The 7736-nt window shown below is 44.7% G+C and overlaps 1 long non-coding RNA gene across 1 annotated transcript; it reads right to left on the reverse strand.

The window, feature by feature from the left end:
* Nucleotides 1-409: 409 nt before the first annotated feature.
* On the reverse strand, nucleotides 410-2557 carry LOC125003603. The gene is made up of 2 exons (XR_007112250.1): nucleotides 2497-2557; nucleotides 410-1756 (listed from the first exon to the last, which is right to left on the reverse strand). It is a non-coding gene; the product is annotated as an uncharacterized LOC125003603 (long non-coding RNA).
* Nucleotides 2558-7736: the final 5179 nt, after the last annotated feature.

Genomic DNA, 7736 nt, shown 5'->3' on the forward strand with positions numbered 1-7736 from the left:
AAATGGTCCAACAGCACACATCAGATTGTGCTTCCAGTACATGCTGCTGCCAATGCATTCATCTGAAGTCAATATTCACCTCACTTCCACTGTTTAATTCATCATAGCTTTTCTATGTATACATTTATAAGTTGAAATTGATAGAAATTGTGCAGATATTCATCTTCCTCTTTGCATATGTTTGGGCCATCGGCCACAAACTGTTCCCAGTCTAAAGTTGCAGGTGAGTCAACTAATGATTTTATTTTGGTTTTTGGTTTTCAGCTTTTTGCTCCCTACCTGAGACTATTTCTCAGAATGATAGAGCTAAATAAATATATATGACTTTATAATAAATATGACTTTGAATAAATCTCCAAAAAATCCACAATGCTTGACCAGACCAGAGACCAGACCAGAGACCGGACCATTATTTCAGTATCATTTATTGATATATTCAGTATGAAACAGTTGTTTAAAGTGTTTTTAAAAACCTTTAAATGTTTTTCCTGGTTGTAAGAAAAATATCTCTGGGTTTGAGAAATACTTGATATGAATAACTAAACAAAAGCAACACTTAAAATCAAGTTTTTACTGATTGTGATTCCTGTGTCCCAACAGCTGGGGGCGCTGCAGGTTTGACGTTGATGTGATTGGGGTTTTTTTATATGTCAGGGTTGAGGTCAGGACTGAGTGGAGCGGCAGTAATTACAGTATTCATCCATCTGTTGACATGTTGACACTATTATTATTTTTAGTCTGTTAAATGAAAAACATCCAAATATTTGTCATGTTTCTCCAATGTGAGGATTTGATGCCATTTTTGAACATATCTGGTCATAAATTCACAGTAGATGAACTAATGTGATGAGTTAAGGTCCCTTGGTATGTACAATATTTGACAACTATTCACTTGTTAAAGACACTCTGTGGATTTTAGTGTAATGTTCAGAGTGATTCCAGATCACAACCAATAAACTCTAAAGCTGTTGACAATCTGATCAAGTGGACAGCAGCATAGCAAATGGAAACTCAGACGTAACATAATGAAAGATGGAAATGCAGACTGTAGAAATGTAAAGCCACTGAGAGGTTTTTGAACCAGGGTCTAGTTTTAAAGTGACTAACCAGATATACCAGTCTAAACTGTTTGGTGAAAGGGAGGCTGGTGAAAATCCTGACTTTGGTTCTGGCTGACTCGACTGTGATGGTGACCTGGTTGACAAGCATCAACTTATTTGCAGGTTAAAGTGCCAGATCTTTGAAAACTGCCAGAACTATTTCAATAGGTCATGAAAATGAACAAGTTCACTCCATGGAGGAGATTACTTCCTGGATGAGAGAGACCTAGACCAGTGTTCACCATGGAGGAGACTACTTCACCGAAAAGAGTGTCCTGGACCAGTGTTGATTCATGATGATTAACTTGGTCATTATATTGGAGACATCAGACAAGGAGCAAACATGTAGACAACATCGGGACGGACTACTGATGCTGACTGGGTGACATGTCTGAATCATTGATGAGGGACTGGACTTGATTTGTTGGAGCTCTGTGAAGAGTTGAAGTGCAGCTCTGTTGATGGTCTTAAATGGAGACCATGTGGATGAAGCTCTCCTCTCCACCTCCCAGTAACATGGTCCAGTCAGAGTCTGCTTCAACCTCTGGATCATCAGGACACAGCTCATCCTCTGTCAGCAGATAGAGCAACTAAATGAAGATGACTTCTTTGTGGAGGTAGAGCTACTCTGAACAGACGAAGATATCTCCCAAGGCCTGTAGAGAGGAGGAGAAAGAAGAGAGGAGGTGAAGGAGTGTTTCCAGAGACTCCCTTCATCATCACATCCAGTAGAAAGAGCAGCGGGGACTTGAGTCCTGTTCAGAGCAGCAGTGGAGCAGCTGTGGAGCTCAGCCAGCTTCCTTTCAGCTTCATGTTAAAGTGTTGGAGTGAACACACACAGACCTGCAGAGACTTTTAGCATTAAGTCTGTTTCCTCTGCAGATTTCACTAAGAAACTGCTGAGAGTCCTGAACGCTTCATTACTGCACCAACACTTTAGTGATGGATTTACTGCTGCTCCATGGAAACAAAGATCAGCTGACTAAGAAACTTATGGTTACTAAATGTAACGCTGCTTCTGTGATGTGCAGGCTTCAGTCAGACTGATCTCAGAGCTGTGATCAGTTGTTGATGAATGACCACCACTGTCTCTATACATCTTGGAAGGCTGTCAGCTGGAATCCAGCTTTATTTCCTGGACATATCAACACAACAACAACAGTCGTCTTCACATCAACTCAAACACATGATCACAACAAGCTTCTGGCTCATCTGATTGGCTGACTGTTGTCTCTCTCTCTGTCTTTCTGTCGAATCCTGAAGCCTGTCTCCATTCTCCTCTCACAGCTTCACTGAGAAGCTACATGTTTACAGGAAACACTGGATCTTTGATACTAACTGTGTTTAGGACGATACTGATGAAAGCAGCATGGACTGACTGGAACCCTCTACTCACCACAGAGTCTCCAGTTTATAGTCTGGGCTCTTCACAAGATCAAGAAGCTGCTTCACATCTGAATCCTCCAGGTTGTTGTGACTCAGGTCCAGATGTTTCAGATGGGAGGGGTTGGACTTCAGAGCTGAGACCAGAGAATCACAACTGATCTCTGACAAACTGCATCTCCTCAACCTAAATAAAGAATAAAAGATGAAATGATTGATCAGTCAGATGTGTTGAGGTTTTAAACGTGTCCTCGTCAATGTGTGTTGACCTGGAATGAATCTCAACATCATACCCTTTTTAAATGACTTTTTATTTGTCTTCCCCTTGAGGAACAATAAAGTTATGAATGAAAATAAATTAGATTCAGTTGGTGATTTAACATATCAGACCTACAAAAGTAACAGACAGTGAACTCACTCCAGAGTCTCCAGTCTACAGTCTGGACTCTCCAGAAAACCACACAGTTTCTTCACTCCTGAATCCTTCAGGTTGTTGTCACTCAGGTCCAGATGTTTCAGATGGGAGGGGTTGGACTTCAGAGCTGAGACTAGAGAATCACAGCTGATCTCTGACAAACTGCAGCTCCACAACCTGAATAAAGAATAAAAGTGTGAGATTAGAGAAAAGGTTCCTGGAATCACTGAGAGTTTCATCATCTGTTCAGACTGAACACTGAGGACTAAACATTTATTATTCATCACTGATCTTTTCATTCCTCCAATTAGTTGTCAAACCAAATCCACATCAAATAAACTGAGACAGTTTTCAGAGGACCAGGTGACGTCTTCAGTCCAAAGAGACTGAGTTTAAAATGAGAGAAATCCGAGAAAAGAAGAAAATCATCAGAAACTAGAAGCAGCAGATGTTTGCTACTGATCAATGGCTTCAACAATTAATCAGCTGATTGATCAGCTCCACGTTTCCTCAGCAGGAAAATAAAGCACAGAAGATGAAAACAGATTTCACCATGAAGATTCTCTGTGTGGATCAGTAGAATATCAGCCTGATGTCTGCACTTTAGCCACAACAGTCACCACAACTTTACCATCATATTCATCTCAGCACACAAAGAAAACATGGAGTCTGACCTCAGAGTCTCCAGTCTACAGTCTGGACTCCCCAGAAAACCACACAGCTGCTTCACTCCTGAATCCTTCAGGTTGTTGTTAGTCAGGTCCAGATGTATCAGATGAGAAGGGTTGGACTTCAGAGCTGGTCTCAGAGAATAACAGCTGATCTCTGACAAACTGCAGGTAATCAACCTGAATAAAGAATAAAAGATGAAATGATTGATGGTCAGTCAGATGTGTTGAGGTTTTAAACGTGTCCTCATCAATGTGTGTTGACCAAAAATGAAGCTCATTATTATCAGTCTTGCCACAGTTACCTTGAAAAAGTAATCCCAAAATAAATAAATAAATAAATTGTGGAGGTGAAACTATGACCCTTCAGCCTACAAGCTGCTCTTCTAACCACTACTCCACAGCCATCTGACACAAACTCTAAATAGTGTCTGTATCTCCAGCTCAGAAATGTTCATCTCTCTCCTCCCTCCATTGTTGTTCTCTATCATGTTGAGACTGTCTCTCCACCTTACATATTCCATATGTATGGGGACTTACCTCCACGTGCGTAGCTGATGTGGATTACTCTTTAAGACACACCACCTGTGGTGGCCGCACATTAATTACACTGGTGGCTATATATCCCCTATGCATGTGTGGCCTCTCCAATTCCTTGATTTCCACAGCAAGCAGTCAGACATGTGTACTTGTTTATTTGTTGTTTGTTTTTTAATTGCGTGTGTGTGAATCGATGTCAGCATTGTCCGCTCACCTGGTGGGAAAGAGAGCTAGTCTACGGACTCCTCTCTGGATGCTAAGGTTTTTTTCACAATAGCGTGGTGTATTTGCTGCATAGCTACTGATTGGCAGCATAAACATCGTCTCCCATGAAATCCGACCTCATCGGAGGACGCCTTGCCCCTTTTAAGTACTGAGTAGCTGGTACTCAGGCAGTTTGAAAAACTAGCGGAAGCCCATCGCTGCTCAGGCCTATGTAGGTGACAGACTTGTGTGCATAGTCCGGAGAGAATTGGTTGTGGCCCACCACCTGGATCAGGCTCTAGGGGCCTTGGTATCCCCCACTAAATCGGTCCTGGGGAAGCCAAGTTGCTCAAGCAGGAATACCAAGATGATGGATGCTATGCTCACCAGAATGCAGGGGGCAGTGGCAATCCACTGGCAGGGCCATGGCCTCCCTCTGGATGGTGAGGAGCCATCTCTGGCTGTCACAGTCACGGCTGCAGGGGGAAGACTGGGCCTGTTTACTTATGCTACCCTCCTACATGGACATCCCTCGGAGCTCTCCCCCCTACAGGAACTACTGGAGGGTTCACACCTTAGGGGAATGGTGGCAGCCATAAAGGCAGCCCGTGTGGGGCCTTACAAACTGGCAAAAGGCTGCTGTGACCTGATTGTGCAGTTCCTCAAAGGGGCACATAGGGTGACTCCTTATCAGAGGGGGCCAGCTGTCCCCCCAAGGGATTTGGAGGTGGTGCTGTCAGCATTCAATCATGAGCCATTTGAACCCCTGGAAACAGTGGAGCTGGAATGGCTTTCTCTCAAGGTGGCATTCTTATTGGCAATTGTGTCAGTCAAAACAATGGGAGAACTCCATGCCCTTTCGGTCCATGAGGATTACTGCCGGTTCTTGCCGGATGATGCTGTGTTGGTGTTGCGCTCAAACCCTGCATTCCACCCAAAGGTCTGGACCAACTCCCCTGCCAGTCAGTCCATGGAATTGCATCCCCTCAACTCTACCCAGGTTGGTGAGGCAGGGCGGATTGGCCAGCCACTGTTGTACCTTGTCAGGGCCCTAAGGATTTATATCCGAAGGACACTGGCCCACAGAGTGGCAGACCAGCTCTTTGTCTGTTAGAGACCCAACTGCCTTGGGCAGCCGGTCTTGAAGTTGAAGCTTTCGCATTGTGGTTGTGAGTGCAGTCCAGGAGTCCTATGAAAGGGCAGGCAGGCCGGCCCCAGCAGGGGCGCGGGCACACTCCACACGAGTCCTCACTACTTCTTGGGCTTTGTGGCGAGGTGCCTATCTGTCAGAGATTTGTATGGCGGCCTCTTGGTTGACCCCATTCACCTTTATTAGGTCCTTCTGCATAAATATAGCAGCTGGAACCACAGCCACGGAGCATGTGTTGGCCTCTAGTCAGTAGGATATGGCACTAGGCTCCATGCCTCCTGCGCCCTGTTGCAGAATGATGTCTTTTTCAGTTCAACTGGCCCGGCAACTGGGCTGGCCAGTTGACAATTCACTTTTTCATGGCCTAAGCGTCTGGCAGGGTCAGAGCAGCCTTGGTAGCATCTTGCACCTTGGCTAATGGTGGATGCAATGTCATATCACTGTACAGGGTTGTAATTGTTGCACTTGAGCACATGGGGTATCACGCTGGTGGCGGTGACCTCACATGCAAACTCAACTGCCATGTTAGGCTCCTGCAAAGAGCAGTCTGTCTGCTTGGTCTCCATACATATGGAATATGTAAGGTGGAGAGATACTCTCAACACAATAGAGAACGGATGGTTACATTGTAACCCAGGTTCTCTGCCTGGAGAGACTATGTCCCCACCACATGGGCGCTCCGGAACATGTTCCAGTCAAGGTTAACCGGAGAGGCCATGCATGCATACAGACTATATAGCCACGGTTGTGATTAATCCGGGCCACCACAGGCGGTGTGTCTTAAAGAGTAATCCACGTCAGCTGCCCCTCGTGGGATGTAAGGTGGAGTCTCTCCACTCAGAGAACCTGGGTTCCAATGTAGCCATCTGTTTACATTGTGTGTCTGTGGTGTTACACCTGAGTTGTTCTCATGCTGAAAACGTGACTTGTCTCATGTGTGACATCACTCCCCGACACACAACAAGAAAGAAAAAATAGTAATGCACAGTATCTTGGATAAATTACTTAATCGGATTACTGGTTTGGAAATAGTAACACGTTAGATTGCTGTTACTGGAGAAAAGTAGTCAGATTACATTAATGAGTTACTAAGTAACTAAGTAACATATTACAAGCATCAGTTAACAATATACAGTTATTTAAATTAGTTTTTATTTGTCTTCACCTTGAGGAAAATTAAAGCTATTCATGAAAATAAATTTGATTCAGTTGGTGATTAAAAATATCAGATCTACAACAGTAACAGACAGTGAACTCACTCCAGAGTCTCCAGTCTACAGTCTGGACTCTCCAGAAAACCACACAGCTGCTTCACTCCTGAATCCTTCAGGTTGTTGTTACTCAGGTCCAGATGCTTCAGATGGGAGGGGTTGGACTTCAGAGCTGGTCCGAGAGAATCACAGCTGATCCCTGACAAACTGCACCAACTCAACCTGAATAAAGAATAAAAGATGAAATGATTGATGTTGGGACTCAGACCATTAAAAATGGAGGACAAGGCCGCATGACACTTTTGATCCCCAGACAAAGAAGGCCGTTGAAGTCAACCTCTCAGCAGCCCTCACCTTTTTACACCTAGGTGTTATACCTCCACTCTTGCCCCCCATTGGTCACTGTATGGTCAAGACCTCTGAGGTCATCGAGCCAATAAAAGGGAGAGATGCCCTCTCTCTCTTCTGTCTTACACACTTACTCTTCTCTTCGCACCCCAAGAAGGAGCTGCCTCCTCACTGGGAGCGACTGCTACAGCTCTCCCACTCCCATGAGGCCTGCACAAAGCAGAGGCCTCCAATGGAGTGGCCTTGGTAGCAACGTGAGTACCTGCCAAAGGATTTAGGGAGGAAACCAACTACAACGACAAACTCTGCTAGTTGAGTTAATAAGCAACAGAGCCACAAAGCAAACCAGAACAACAATTCAACTTGTAAAGAACCAAGGACAACGAAACTACACAGCCAGGAAAGCTGTAGTTGATTCAACAAGGATAACAACAATTGGATTTTTCAAATCAGCACACCAACTAGCATCTTAACTTCTTCATGTGTCTTGGTAATATAACTGGGCCTAGTTAGCTTCTTCATGCACATATCTTGTATGCTTTATTCATTCGCTCACACACCTGGTGATGGTAACAGTTGCCCTAGGGCAGGCTAAAGGCCGACAGCCTCCGACCACCACCAACATCACACCAGGGAGCCCATGCCTGGTGGGTTACGTGTCTTGCCCAAGGACACAACAGACTGACTTTCGCCAACGTTTCGGTTATTGGACGGCCG

The sequence above is a fragment of the Mugil cephalus genome, chromosome 2, assembly GCF_022458985.1.
Source record: "Mugil cephalus isolate CIBA_MC_2020 chromosome 2, CIBA_Mcephalus_1.1, whole genome shotgun sequence".
In the NCBI taxonomy this organism is placed as follows: Eukaryota; Metazoa; Chordata; class Actinopteri; order Mugiliformes; family Mugilidae; genus Mugil; species Mugil cephalus.